The sequence below is a fragment of the Hipposideros armiger genome, unplaced genomic scaffold (genome assembly GCF_001890085.2).
Source record: "Hipposideros armiger isolate ML-2016 unplaced genomic scaffold, ASM189008v1 scaffold_786, whole genome shotgun sequence".
In the NCBI taxonomy this organism is placed as follows: domain Eukaryota; kingdom Metazoa; phylum Chordata; class Mammalia; order Chiroptera; family Hipposideridae; genus Hipposideros; species Hipposideros armiger.
Genome location: NW_017732136.1, coordinates 216733 through 232616, shown reverse-complemented (window position 1 = coordinate 232616; position 15884 = coordinate 216733). Strand labels below are relative to the sequence as shown.

The following is a 15884-nucleotide window of genomic DNA, read 5'->3' as shown; positions in this document are numbered from 1 at the left end:
AAGAAATTTAAAAGAGGCTGCGTTGTTACTTTTGAAACGAGTGGCGGGGCACTGGCGCAGAGCTGTGGGTCGCTGTGTGCGAGCGGGCATGTGCTGCGGCTGGGGGCCCTGCCATGGCGCTGCAGCTCTCCCGGGAGCAAGGCATCACCCTGCACGGCAGCGCCGAGATCGTGGCCGGGTTTTTCTCATTTGACATGAATAGCATTTTGTATCAGAGTGGCGTATATCCATCTGACACTTTTACTCGGGGGCAGAAATACGGACTCACCTTGCTCGTAACTACTGATCCTGAGCTCATGAGATACCTAAATAATGTGGTGGAACAACTGAAAGATTGGTTATACAAATGTTCAGTTCAGAAACTGGTGGTAGTCATCTCAAATATTGAAAGTGGTGAGGTCCTTCAAAGAGGGCAATTTGATATCGAGTGTGACAAGACTGCCAAAGAGGACAGTACACCCAGAGAAAAGTCTCAGAAAGTTATTCAAGATGAAATCCTGTCAGTCATCAGACAGATCACAGCAACAGTGACATTCTTGCCACTGCTGGAAGTTTCATGTTCATTTGATCTACTGATTTGTCCAGACAAAGATTTGGTTGTACCTGAAAAATGGGAGGAGTCGGGACCACAGTTCATTACCGACTCTCAGCAATTCTGTCTCCGTTCATTCACTACTACAAACCACAAAGTAAACAGCATGGTGGCCTACAAAATCCCCGTCAGTGACTGAGGAGGACGCAAGGACAACAATGCAGTTCTCTAGTGTGCTTCTCCTGAAGCCAAGTCAACTGTACTTCATGTTTTATTTCATTGGTTACTTTGTAGATGGGAAGCTTAACATACTTTACTGAACTATGAATAGCTGTCCTGTTTTTTGGTGTCTGTTTGACTTTCCAGGGGGTTGACATGATTTTTTTGCACACTGTTCAAAAAGGAAGGAAGCAACGTATTACATCAGCACTGTACTGGCAATTCCTTTGAAGGGGGTAACTGTAGATGGAGAAACTTTTCCTATAAAGCTAAATGCCTTCCTAAATCAGACCTTTGGGTAAAGTAGCTTGACTCAGAATGTAGGTAGGAAAATACTTAATTAAATATGAAACAGCAAGAGAAGTCTGAATATTCAGAATCTTTGTTTAGGTCCTAAAGTAACTGATAACCCATAAAAAACAAAATATTGTTATTAGGTCCTTTTGCCATTTATTTCATTTGTATAGTTTCCATATTGAAAAAAATCTCCAATAATTTTATTTTAATTTATATAACTTATACCTACAAAGCTATTGATATTTCTACTGTTTCAATTCTGGTGACCCAGAACGTTTAAAAAATGTCTGTTTGTGTTTTATAAAATCAAGCTTTAAATGACAATGATAAATAAAGTTAAATATGTGGTATGTTTGTTTTTTAATAAAAAAGAAATTTAAAAGAGACCTAACCAAGTAAATGAGGTCTATACCATGTTTATGGATTACAATTTTCAATATTATAAAGATGTCAATTCTCTAAAAGCTGATCTATAAGTTCAGTGTGATTCCAATCAAATTTCCAACAATTGCATGTATATGAAACTTGACAAACTATTCTAAAATTCATAGACACACGAGAGCCATGACACTCTTGAAGGTGGAAGGACTTGTTCTACCAGACACCAAGATTTATTATATTATAAAGGCTCATGAATTAAGCCAGTGTGATATTAGCACAAGAATTTAAATAAACAAACAAACAAACACAGAGAGATGGAACAGATGAGGAAGCTCGGATGACAGCACACAAATATGACCCTTAATGTCTGAGGAAGGTAGTACTGCAGAGCAGTGGTCTTTCCAACAGGTCAATCCAAGGCCATGGGATCTGCCGTGAGCTTTGATCTCTGCCTCACACGGGGATTGGGAGATGGGGGCTGAGAATCTACGTGTAGAGGCCTCACAGTAGAGCTTTTAGAAGTAATACAGGTGACATTCAAGACATTTGGTCAGCAAGGACTGAACATAAAAAGCACTAACCATCAAAGAAAATATTGAAAAACCTTGACTGAACTGAAATTTCTAATTTCTGTTCATCAAAAGAGACCATTAAGAAAGCAAAAACAAAACCAAATGATAGTGTTTGGAGATGGGGCTGACAGGGTAACAATAGTAAGGAAAGTAAACAAGTAATTATCATGAGCATCTGAGCAGCCGCAAGGGGGATAAGGAGATAGTGAAGGGCAGGGAGCACAGGCGGGAGAGCCCTCAAAGGCAGGGAGAGCCCTCAGAGGCAAGCCATGTGCAGTTTCTTGAACTGGATGGTGTTACAAAGGGGTTTGATTTATAATAATTAATGAAGGCATGGCTCATAACTTTTCTGAACTTTTCAAATGTGCATGATGTTTCAAAACAGAAAGATGTGAAAATGCTTAGATAATGTTTTTCTATATTTTAAATTCCACAAGGATGGATTAAGTGGTTTATTTATTTATTTTTTTAATGATATATGTGAGCTGCATTTTTTAAAGAAGCAAAGGTTCGTCACAGTCTATACCATTCTCCCTAAAAGCACCCTAGTCTCCCTTGCAGAAGCTCTGGAATGAGAAGTGCTATCATTCTGCATAGTCCTGGGGTGCTCAGGGAACGCTGAGCACAGGGCAGCTGGGATCAAGCGCCCACAGTTACACATCTCTTGCTTCATTTATGTCCGTCTGCTGGGGCTCCACAAGGACTGCAGCACTAAAGATCAACTTACAAACTCACACATGCCTGCAGCACCCCGCACTCTGCAAGACTACCTACGGTGAAACGCCTCAGTGCCCCGCAGCTGCCCTCAGCAAGAAATGGTGACCGAGGGACAGTCATCCAAGCAGGGGATTCTTGACTTTCGTGTCTAATTCTTGCAGTCAGGTGGCACAGAGTCTGTGGAGAAGGAACAATGAGGAACAAAACGTTCCATTTCACACTGGAAAAACCCAGTGTTTTCAAGGACATAGTGACAGAGCATGGGAAAGGCATGCCCCGTGAATGCAAAGGGCTGGCTTCAAGCTGCATGTGGCCAGGTCAGCAGGCAGGCAAGGTACCCTGAATCTCTGCATCGACACCGCCTTCCAGGTCCTGTCTGGAACAGTCCAAACATCCTTGGAGGCAGCTGCAAAGCTGGGGTCACAGAACAAAGTACACCAAGGACCCCATGAATGATTAATGAGGAGGAAAGCCTTGCTCTGACCCTGGTGTCCAGGAGACTTTGTGGCTTTCATACTAAGAGATCTCAAGGACTCAGCTATTTTCTTAATGTTTTCATTATCTCGAAAGCCTAGAGGAGTAAGCTTAAAGATCAAAGTCAAAGTTTACATGGATCTGAATTCAAATTAATATTTTTAGGTGTTGGGCAGAGGATGAGAAATAAATATTTAATTTTTCTTTATATTTTTTGGGGAATAAACTTTTGTGGGAGTCATTGTGACCTGAGATAAGCATCTATTAAATACAGAAGCGGCAGTTTGCATCCCCCTTGCCATGGAAAGAATTGAAATCATAGTTCCTCTTGAAGCATAACCTGAAAAAGACTGCACCTCTACCACTTTCAAATATAAAATAGATGTAAATGTTTTAAAAGGCATACAGTAACAAGTGTAGGTGAGGATGTGGAAGGACCTGGAACCCTCATATACCACTGACAGGAATGTAAAATGGTGCAGACACTTTGGAAAACAGTTTGGCAGTTTCTTTAAAAAGTTAAATATAAGCTTAGCATATGACTCAGGAATGTCACACCGAGGGATATACCCCAGAGATATAAAAACATTTGTCCACATAAAGATTTATATACAACTGTGCACAGCAGCTTAATTCACAACAGGCGAAAGTTGGAAACAACTCAAATGTCCATCAATGGATAAGTAAAATCTGGTGTATCCACACAATGGAATATTATTCCACAATTAGAAGGAACAAACTATTGATATGTGCTACAACACAGATGAACCTACAAAACAGCATGCTATGTGAATGAAGCCAGGTGAAAAAAGACTATATATTCTGTGCTTGCACTGATATGAAACACCTAGAAAAGACAGATCCACAGACAGAGACCAGATCAACGGTTGCCTAAGAGTGTGGATGACAGTGAGGATTGACAGCAAATAGACAAAAGGAATGTTTGAGGGCAAGAAAAGAAGCAGAGGAAACCAATGAATAAATAATATATTAGTCAACAAATACTGTGGGGATGTTGGCTAAGTGTTTAGGGAAAAGAAATCAACTTAAGTTCTGACTCATTGAACGCAGCAAAATAAACCTAATTTTATATTAGCCAAACCATAAAAACTGTTGGATGAAAAAAGCAGCTAATAGGTCACTCATTTCAATGTGAGGAAAGGCTCCTTAAGTACAAGAGCAATAAAAAAAATTCATGAAGGAAAATAAATGCTGTATTTGACTGTGGAAAGGTTTATGCTTACACAAAAATATATCAAATAAAGTTAGAAGACAAAGGACAAATAAAAAAATATATTTTTGCCACAAATAAGACACTGTTCATTTCTCTAATGTTTAAACATAGAATTCAATAAGGAAAAGACTAGGAGATCCAAGATGGCAGAGTAGATAATCACTGTGCCTGCTTCCTTCTGTGAACACATTAAAATCACATCAAAATTATAGAGCAATTAATCTGGGGAATCATCTGAAGTCCAGCTAAACAGAAGTTTTATAATTAAGGATATAAAGAAGAAGACACACTGAGACTGGTAGGAGGGCCAGAGGCATGAAATGAGCTAGCCCCAAACATCCCTGTGGCAGTTGAGAACTGGGCGGGGAGAGAGGGATATCTCAGCCACAGAGGTTCCCCTGTAGGAGCGAGGGACCCCAGCCACAAACCAGTCTCCCCATCCCAGAGTACTGGTGCTGGGAAGAGAGTCCCCACAACATCTGGCTGTGAAAAATATTGAGGGCTCTGACCATCTGCGTGGGATGGAAGGCTGTGAGAAACACAGATATCCTCTTAAATGGCCCATGCACAGACTCTCTCATTCAGAGGCACTCACCTTGTGCTCCAGCAGAGGGACAGTAACTCAGGGTATGTCAGAGACTGACATGTGTGTCTTCATAGCAAGGGCTGGAGGACAGTTCCATTTTCCCTATATGGGGTCCCTCTCCTGTGAAGCCAGCAGGCAGGCACCATCTTTCCTGTGTTGTGCCCTCCTCCACAGGTAAAATCTGTATCTGATTGGCCTGGTGAGCATCACTCACTCCATCCTGCTGACGCACTGGGACCCCGCCACACCCGACTTGCCCAACACCAAAGGTACTTTCTCCAAAAGCAGCCAGCCCTGTCCAAATTGCACTCTTTCTTGGAAAACTACCAGAGTCCATGGGCACCAGGCAGGTGGCTACTGGCCTTGGTGTGCTCTGAGACTTTTGCTGAGTAGCTCCAGGCTCAGCACTGGCATCAAACCAGAGTCTACATTAACCTGTTGACCACAACTCTTCCCACTCTAGTGACTCCCTCACCCAACTTGCATACCTCACAAGGCTTTATCAGTGGATGAACCTTAAGGGAACCAGCAGGTGTCAGCAGGCCTCGTGGTTTCCTGACACTTTGCAGAGCTACCCCAGTCCTGGTACAGGTGGCAGCCATCCTTGGTTTGCAGTGTGGCCTCCAAGGTTAACACAGGCACCTAATAACTTCAGATTGCTTTGTAGATCCTACCAGGTAGTCCCCTGCCAGTCATAGGCAGTGGGTGACCTGGACCTGCACTGGAGCTCCTCACAAGGAGCCCCAAAATCAACATACTTGAAGGTTAGCTCAGACGACAGCACAGCACTGCCCAAATAGCCCACAAGCGCACACCTAAAAGGCGGTCTCAATAGGCACCAGTGCCTGCTGGGGCGAATCCCACTCAGTGGGGTAAGCTCCCTGTACAGCAGTCAGTAAGCGGTGGACATGGCCAAATCCCACAGCCAGTCAGCCTGAGGGTCAATCCCACTCACTGATGTGCCAATAGCAATCAAAACTCAACTATAACAGAAGGTCACACACAACCCACACAAGGGACGCTCCTGGAGCACCCAAAATAGATGACCATGGAGACTGTGCCAAAGCCCCACAGAGCACCCACTACATAAGGCCACCTGTCCAAGATTGGAAGACATAGCAGATTTACCTAATATATAGAAACAAACAGAGACGCAGCCAAAATGAGGAAAGAAAGAAAAATGTTCCAAGAAAGAACAGGTGAAAACTCCAGAAAAAGAACCAAATGAAATGGAGACAAGCAATCTACCAGAGACAGAGTTCAAAACAGTGGTTATAAGAATACTCAAGAAACTTAGTGAGAACTTCAACAGAGAGATAGCAAACATAAAAAATGACATAAAAAACATAAAAAAGAACCAACCAGAATTGAAGAATACAATAATTGAAATGAAAAATGCACTAGAAGGAATCACCAAGAGACTTAGATGAAGCAGAGGATCGAATTAGTGATTTAGAAGACAAGGTAGCAGAAAACACCCAATCAGAACAGCAAAAAGAGAAAAGAATCCAGAAAAGCAAGGATAGTTCAAGAGACCTCTGGGACAACATCAAGCATACCAACATTTGCATCATAGGGTTACCAGAAGAAGAAAGAAAGCAAGGGATTGAGAACCTATTTGAAGAAATAATGATGGAAAACATCCCTAACCTAGTGACGGAAATAGACATACAAGTCCAGGAAGTGCAGAGTCCCAAACAAAATGAACCCAAACAGGTCCACACCAAGACCCATCATAATGAGAAAGGCAAAGGTTAAAGACAAAGAGAGAATCCTAAAAGAAGCAAGAGAAAGGCAACTAATAACTTATAAGGGAGCTCCCAAAGATTGTCAGCTGATTTCTCAACAGAAACTTTGCAGGTCAGAAGGGATTGGCACAAAATATTCAATGTGATGAAAGGCAAGGGCCTACAACCAAGATTACTCTACCCAGAAAAGCTATCATTTAGAATCAAAGGACAGATAAAGAGCTTCCCAGACAAGAAAAAGCTAAAGGAGTTCATCACCACCAAACCAGTATTAAAAGAAATGCTAGAGGGACTTCTTTAAGATGGAAAAAATAAAACGATCAAAATTATGAATAATAAAAAGGCAATTGCTATATACCTATCAACAATTACTTTCAATGTAAATGGATTAAATGCTCCAATCAAAGGACATAGGAGGGCTGAATGGATAAGAAAACAAAACCCTTATATATGCTGCCTACAAGAGAATCACTTCAGATCGAAAGACACACACACAGATGGAAAGTAAAGAAATGGAAAAGGTTATTTCATGAAAATAGAAACAAACAAAAAAACCAAACAAAAAATGCTGGGGTAGCAATACTTATACTAGACAAAATAGGCTTTAAAACAAAGGCTACAACAAGAGACAAAGATAGACCCAGTAATCCCACTTCATGGTATTTATCTGAAGAAACCCAAAATGCTACTTCAAGTGGATGTGTGCATCCATATATGCTCACTGTAGCATTGTTTACAATGGCCAAGACGTGGAGGCAGCCTGGGGTGTCCATCAGTGGATGAAAGGATAAAGAGGAGGTTACACACACACACACACACACACACACACACACACACACACACGAAAAGTACAGTGGAAAGTTCACAAATTTAATTGTCCGACCTTTCATACATATCATATATATGATACCTCGTGCGTGTGTGTGTATTATATATTGTACATTGTATACATGTATAATATATATATTATATATATCATATATTGCTTGGCCAGAGAAGGGAATGGGTTCTTGCCATCTGCAGTGGCATGGATGAACCTGGAGAGTATTGTGCTGAGTGGAGTATGTCAGACAAAGACAGATGCAATGTGATTTCACTTATATGTGGAATCTAAAGAACAAAATAAACAAACAAAACAAAAACAAACTCATAGATACAGAGAACATTCTGATGGTTGCCAGATGGGAAGGGGTTGGGGGGAAGGTGAAAAAGGTGAAGGAATTAAGAAGTACAAATTGATAGTTACATAGTCATGGGGATATAAAGTAAAGCATAGGGAATACAGTCAATAATATGGTAATAACTATGTATAGTGCCAAGTGGGTACTAGACTGATGTTCAGAGGGAATCACTTCTTAAATTATATAAATGTCTAATCACTATGCTGTACACCTGAAATTAGTATAAAATAATATTGAATGTCAACTGTAATTGAAAAATTAAAAAAGAGAGGAAAGGTGAAGGGGAATAAGAGGTCCAAATTTTTAAGTATAAAACAAATAAATCATGGGAATATAGTATACAACATAGGGAATATAGTCATCATATTGTGATAGCGTGGTAGGGTGTCAGATGGTTGCTGGACTTATCAGGTGATCAGTTCTTTAGGTATATAAATGTTGAATAACTATGGTGTATACCTGAAACTAATATAATATTTTATGTTAGCTATATTTTAATGAAAGTCTTTTTTAAAGTAAGTATAATATAATGGAAAAAGTTAATGGAAAAGTAGCAGGGGAATTTGTATCATAAACCTTCTAATTGAACATTAAATTTTTAATATAAAAAAATAAGAAAAAGTCTAACTGTGATCATTCCAAAATGGAAGTCTCCCAGCATTGTCAGCACACATCCAGACCCAGGGTCTGCTGTCCCACGAGTGCGTACTCGTCCCACGTTTCCTGCACAAATGTTTGTGCAAAACTAGCCTCGCTAACCCAGACCTCCTGGTCACGTAGGGCTCTGAGCAAACCACATGCTTGGAGTGGGAACAGCTGCTGACCTGTATCAAAGCTCCAGCTTGGCTGGCGGGGGTGCTCCATGCTCTCCCTGAAGACCCCCTTTGCCCTGGGAATTAAGGGCTCTGTCCCAACAAAAGGCAGGAAACACGTCCAGAGAAAGTGGCTCCTCCCTAAATGAGCAAGGTTACAAGCAGTTACTGGTGTTTTCACATTATCTTGAATTTTATGATATTTTGTCTGAAGACAGGGAAAGAGAAGGAAGGGAGAGATTCAATGCACTGGGTGTGCACCCAGGTAATACATCTGGGGAGAGAAGAAAGAATTAGGATGTGCGACTAATAAGGAAGGCAAAGGGCCTAGGAAACTAAGCTAACCTGGCACAAAAAGCCTGCAGTCACTCTCAGGCGCCCCAGGAAAGTGCACTTGTTTCAGTTTCTCTGGATCACTTACATCTGGCTCTGAATGATCACTCCCTGGGCTGTAAAGATTCAGTCTCCCTCCTCAGATGCACAGGGTGTGTGAAGGTCTCATAGACTCTCAGGCACAGACAGATGCCCTTTCCCAGCATTCACCCCAGCCTGGGCCTGGCTCTGTTGCAGCTGCAAACTCAGGTGGATCACAGGGGTTGGGACAAAGCACCAGCAGCATTGGTGCCGGGTTATAGAAAAACAAATGAGACAACAAATTAGTGACCTTTTGAAACAGCTGTTTGTTGTAAGCATGTAAATTATTGACCCCATTCTCATCTCATTGCCACAGTAAGGCATTCCAGAACTATCCACTCACATTAATCTACCTGGTAGGAAGTCGGCAGGGTTGCTTCTAGCAGAGTCTGCTGTGCAAACAGGAGGACTTGGAGCTCTCTGGGAGGATGAATTCCAAGAGCAAAAGTAGCTGCAAACTTCTGTATAGTGAGAAATGGAAAAGACGACCTCCCCAAAAGTAAAAAGTCAGCTCTTCCCCCAGAAGAGGAGCCGCAGCCTCTCCCTTCACTGTTTCAATATTGGAAGGTGTGAAGAGAGGTCTCAGTCTGTGAGGGTTAGGACAGACTTCATCATGGTAGGATAATCCTTGGCTACTCTCCAGATGCCCCTAAAATGACCAGAAAGGTATAAACCTAAATATACCCAACAAAGGACTAGTATCCATATATACAAAGAACCCAACACCTCTATAAAAAAGAAGACATCCCGATAGAAAAATGGGCAAAATATTTGGACCGGTGCTCCATAAAACGGGATTACTCAATGATCAGTAAGCAAATGAAAATGTGTTCATCCTCATTAATAATTAGGGAAATACAAAATAAAAGCACTACACAACTTCTCACCTACTGGGCAGCTAAAAGGAAAAAGACTGATAATGCCAAGTGCATTTGGAAACCCCAGGCCATATCTCCTAGAGCTGAACACATGCATATTTATGACTCACCATCCCACTCCTGTGTGTATACTAAGAATGTGATTGTCTGCACCAAAAGTTTCGTGCCAGAATGTCCAGAGTAAAACTATGCACAATAGCTAAAAACTGGAACAATTAACATGTCTATCAACAGTAGAATGGATAAAATATCTACAATTGAATACAAAAATATATTAGATAAATCATGTCATAAATTATCTATAAACTATATGGTAAATTATACACAATAAATGCATTATATAAATTTTATGTCACATAGAATATATATTATATGTTACTTATTACATGGCTATATCATTATATTACATAATCATACAACACATAGATATGCCATTATACAGGTATTATTTATATATTTAAGTGGTATTTATGTGATGCATATGGCAATCAAATGCTATGCAGAGGTAAGAATGAATGAATCAACTGGGTTAATCACACACAATGTAGAGTGAGAAAAGCCAGACCCAGGGACACACTGGGATTCCAATGACAGGAATCAGTGACAGGACACAGAGCTCTGTGATCACGTTCTCCCAGTCTATGGTTTTTAAAACTCTGTGTACCTCTCATCCTGGTAAAAAATAAACATGATTAAAAAAAAAACTCTAAACAAATCAACTCAGAGAGTCAACACAGAATGCAGGATGCCAGGAACAGGTGGGCCAACCAACCAGTGGGTCCCTGGAGGCCAAGGGCAAAGCAGTGCTGGGGACCAGGTGCTAAGGTAGCACAGCCACCCAGCGCAATGCTGCCATGCTCGTGGTAGGAAAAATTTCAGGAGCAGGTGCTGTTCACCACCCCTGAGAAGCATTTCTGACCTGTATACTCAGCCTCATTTCAAGTGTGAGTGTCTGACCAAGACATACGGAGAGATGCACACATCAGCAAGGTGATACCCTGGGGTTTGAGGACACAGGTGAATGCTTACACAAGAAAAAGGACCACTCAGTTCTCCCCAACACACATGCATGCTCTTGCACACACACACATGCACACACGTACACATAGGCATGCACATACATGCACATATGCAACACACAAGCACATGTATGCACCCAGGTAATGCATACCTGCACACATGTGCATGCATAATACACACAAATAGACACATATACATCCTAGCTGCACCATGTGTGTGCTCTAAGAGGCAACATGGTAGTAGAGTGGTGGCAGTGACACATGGCAGAGCTAGGAGCAGGGGACGACACCCTGGTAGACCCAGATTTCACACTGGTGGGGCACCTGTGGCATTGACCTTCCTTCGAACACATCATTCTTCCTGGCTCACTAAGGGGGCACCCAAGGTCCCTGGAGGTAACCTGCTCAGGTCCAACAGCCACGAGGGGAGAGGGACCAGTACAGCATTTTCCTTCTCCCCACACACTATCTACCTGGCCTCAGGTCACCCCTGCAGCCCATGGTGCAAGGAGAGGCAGCAAGGGGCACCCCTAGTGGAGCTTCAGAGGGGAGGAGGTGGCGAGAGTGAGCAGCCCCCACCCCGTGTTGTGCTATCTCAGCCACCTGACTTTCATTCCCCAGGAGTCCTCCTCCCCCTCGCACCCCAGCTTCCTTGAGAAGCATAAAGGCTGGGCCTGCCATGGAGAAGATCTTGTCACTACCAAACCCTTCCTTTCCCTGATGACCAGTGGTCCCTACACCTTCCTGGCTCACTGGAAACCTTGCCCCTACCCCTCCAACACCCCTGCACCCACCTCCAAACATCCAGGCTTAGGTTTCCCCGCAAGCATACCTGTGAGCATCCCCAGTTAGTGGAGCCAAGGCAAAATCGTCCCCTGCCAGGTCACAGCCATTTTCAGACCAGAGCTCTCCACTCAGCCTTGCTGACCCAGGAACCCCCACCCCTCCTGGGGCTCAGCCCTGACCTTGTGGGATGCACCACCAGCCTACTGTCCTGCCAGCCAGCCCTCTCGGAAGAGACGCCACCGTCCAGCTGACCTCCTTGCAGTAAATACAGCACCATTGCCATCTACAGATGCAGGAACCAGAAATGACATAGATTCTGCAACTTGTCAAGAGGCTGGCAAGGAGAGGGGTGCCCAGCTCTGCCCACTAAGCTCACCATTAGCTCCCGGGGTGGGGAAGGGACATGGCAGGCTGTGGCAGTGGGTCTTGGCTTAGTGTGAGGGACACAGTTTTGCCTTTTTACAGGTGAATCTCCACTGCCTACATCGGTATAACATAAATGCTTGGTAACAACATCAAGCTAAGAGAGACCTGACTCCCTCTGCCTGCAGCCTGGCCCCATCGTGTGCACATGCCCGTGGAGCAGGGGTGGTTTTAAAAGAGCAGAAGCAGAGAGGGAGCCGCCGAACACTGAGGGCGAGCAACAGGGCAAAGGCCGTTTCTGTGCATCAACTATACTCAGGAAAGTTTTGGATTCTATGGATGACACAGGAAAACTTGTATGGAGCTTAGAGTCTAAAAGGAGAGAGAAGCAATGCCCTGAAGTGCAAAAACACAATGGAAGCCACGTGTCTAATGGCCCAAATGGTGCAGGCACAGTTATAGGAGCTGCTTGCCTCCTTGGGCCTCGCACCAGCTGCAGGGAAGGGGTCGCTCCTGTCAGGGTCCCTGCAACTACTTGCACAAGATCCCCTGCCTCTTAATGTTCGCTGTCGACTGAATTTAACAAGAAAGGCCCATCTTGCCCTGAATGGCCCCCTCCCTTTTAATGACCACTCTTCAGGGGTTCTGAGACATGACTATTAACTATGGAATTTACAGTTCAAGGGAAAAAATAGGTAGGTGTCTATGTTGAAGGCTCTCGGCATGTGAGTCATGAGTCAGTTTTTGTCTCAGACACAACCCACCGCTGTTCTAGGTAACAGGTAAAGTGTGTCTGAACTTCCTTTGCTCTCCTGGATTATAAATGACAGGAGGGCATAGACGCACACTTGTGAGCTTTTAGAAGAGCAGGAATTGCATTTTCCCCTCAAAATGGTGAATGCAGTAATAAAGGGATGGACCAGGGACCAGTCCCAGGGGATTTGGTCATCAGGAATAAGCCAACATCCGGTCTTTCTCATGCGGATCAAAAATGGTGTCTTTTACAACAAAGAGACGTGGGCCTTTCTTTTGCTCGGAAGGCAGGAAGCAAGAGGAACATCTGGATTATAGCTCAATGCCCAGCGGAGGTTTGTCTGCCATCCGCAAAGCGGAGTCTCTGCAATGGCTTTTTCTTGGTTTGAGATCCACTACTGACAGTCTACGCCCCCATGCGGAGCACACCAGGCCAAGGCAGAGGGTGCAGGGGCCGTCCTGAGGCCAAGGCCGAGCTCTGCACCTGGCTACCTCCACCCGGCACAGAAGCCTGGCTGGTGTCTGTGGGGAGACTCCTCAAGCGGTCCCGAAGCTGCGTGGGCGGCACGGACAGCAGGTCGTCTTGCTTGCGGAACAGCCAGGTCATGTGGCAGGTCAGAGCTCAGAACTGACAGATAACTGAGAGCAGCGCTCCCTATATGCTGGCTACGGGCTCCCACAGGCCAGAGGCTCCACCCTCAGGAGCCAGCTGCCCCGGGACCTCAGGTCCCTGAGCTGGAACCCACCACTGATGAGAAGAGTCACAAATACTCAGGGACTTGTTGCACGGGTTACACAAGAAATCAGGGGCAGCTAGGACTTCACCTGGCATCAGGTAACATGCAGGGGGTGTCTCCAAACTGCTTTCCTTAAGTTGCTTTACTTATTTAAAACATGTATAAACGTATGTATATGTGTGTTATATACATATATATGTTCATTGCTTTTAAAAAAGCTAAATACAGATAAGCAAAAAATAAAAAGTGAAAAATAGAAAGAAGAGAAAAAAATAAAAAAGAGAAAGGAGACCAAAAAAAAGCTGCTTGTTTTCTCCCCTAAGCAATTTGATCTACTTCCTTACCATCTTTCTCTACATGTAGACATCCCAATGTTTGTAAAGGGTGTGTGTGTGTGTGTGTGTGTGTGTGTGTGTGTGTGTGTGTGTGTGTGTGTAAGAGAAAGAGGGGGAGAGAGAGAATGAGAGAGAGCTTTTTTATTTTCACATAATATTATGCCGTGAATATCTTTTGATGCCATTATATTACATTCTCTGATGTTAAAAGGCCCTTAATTTGGAAATATCCTAATTTATTTAGTGAATCCCAACTCTGCAATCACCACTTCTTCCCCATGCATTTACTCTGAAACCATCCTTTAAAACCATCCTCTAGCTAACAAAATCAAACTCTGCCTTCACGCCCTTATCAAAGTTGTTTGCTTCATTTTGCTTATAATTTTTTGTGCATGCTTCTGAAATTATAACACCAAATTAGATAAATAATTGTCTATGAATTCCTCCATGAACTGGCATGCGTGGCCAGCATCCTTACTACACACTCACCAAGGCCTCTCGGTGCATTTCTCAGATTTCCCCCTCCTGCTCCTCTCCTCCCTCTTCCCAGGTTCTCCCTTCTCCCCTCTGGGCCTCACATCTGGCCTTTCCCCACCCCCAGGCCCTCCCCTCCCCCTCAGATCTCAGACTTTCTCAGAAGCCTGCATTGGCCTAAGTTCTTTGAAGTCAAACTTTATGACATCCAGTGGGGACTGTCAGGATATCCCTCCTGTTGCGCTGAGGGACCACTGGTGTTTCTTCTGATCTGTTAGTCATTTGGGGCTCCCTGGACCTGGGGTCATGGGTGTCCTCGGGGCTGGGTTCACCTCTCATTCCACAGATGGAGAATGTGGGATCCCTGGGGACTCACAGGCAGGAGCTCGGCTGTCACAGGGCACCAAGAGCATGTCTTATACCCCCTCGCCTCACCTGAGCGCAAGAGGGTTCCGGCCTGGCATCAGTACAATTCCCAGGAACAAAAAGGTGCCCATTAGAAACTAGGGATTGTAACAACTGTCAATGTGTCATGGTTCTACATACATGGTAAAGTGCATTACAGTTCTATTTGTTGGACAGTGTGCAACTTTTCATCTAAATTGCAATTTTTCATCTAAAAAAAATTAAACTTTCACTATCTTGGTTAAGTAATCTACACTTATTTCTACCCAACCCCAATAAAACTCAGACACACATAGGGACACACACACACACACACACACACACACACACACACACACACACACACACATACACACACGCTACATGCCGGTGTGCATGTAGCACTTACAGTCTACATGAGCAAGGTCTTGCTCTCCCGCCATCTCCATCAGCACCCTTCACTGTTCCAGGAGATGCTGGCCCAGCCAAACCACTTAATTATTCATGACAGGAACTCCCCCAAAAAACTCATCAACTCTTCAATGGAAACATCCACAGCTTGCACTCTAAGAACCTGGGAAATCGTCCCCTTGCTGTCTCCTGGATCCCTGGCTGTTACCTAACCCTAACAGAGACCACCTTAAATCAGAAGCCTGCTTCTCAGTGGATTCTGACCCTGCTGCCCCCCTCAGAGATGCCCACATGCTTTTCCTGCCCCCTGAGCAGGACACATAGCTCTTCTCATGCCCAGGCTACAGCGGTGATGCTGGGATCTAGCATCTAATGCCTGCAAGGAGACCTGGGGTGACTGGTATTATTTCTTTACAACTTTCTCATTTTCTAATTGATAAATAGGACCTTTTTAAATCATAAAACCAAATGGATAAATATTATTTTATTAACCATCAAACCATCCCCAAATGCAAATAAGGCAAAAAAGGACACTGAGTTTTAGAGGCCTTTAAAGAACAAAGCTAAAAATGAAAAA

General features: G+C 43.7%; 1 pseudogene; it reads left to right on the top strand.

Annotated features, from left to right (window-relative positions):
• Positions 1-113: 113 nt before the first annotated feature.
• On the top strand, positions 114-731 carry LOC109374091 (mitotic spindle assembly checkpoint protein MAD2A pseudogene; annotated as a pseudogene).
• Positions 732-15884: the final 15153 nt, after the last annotated feature.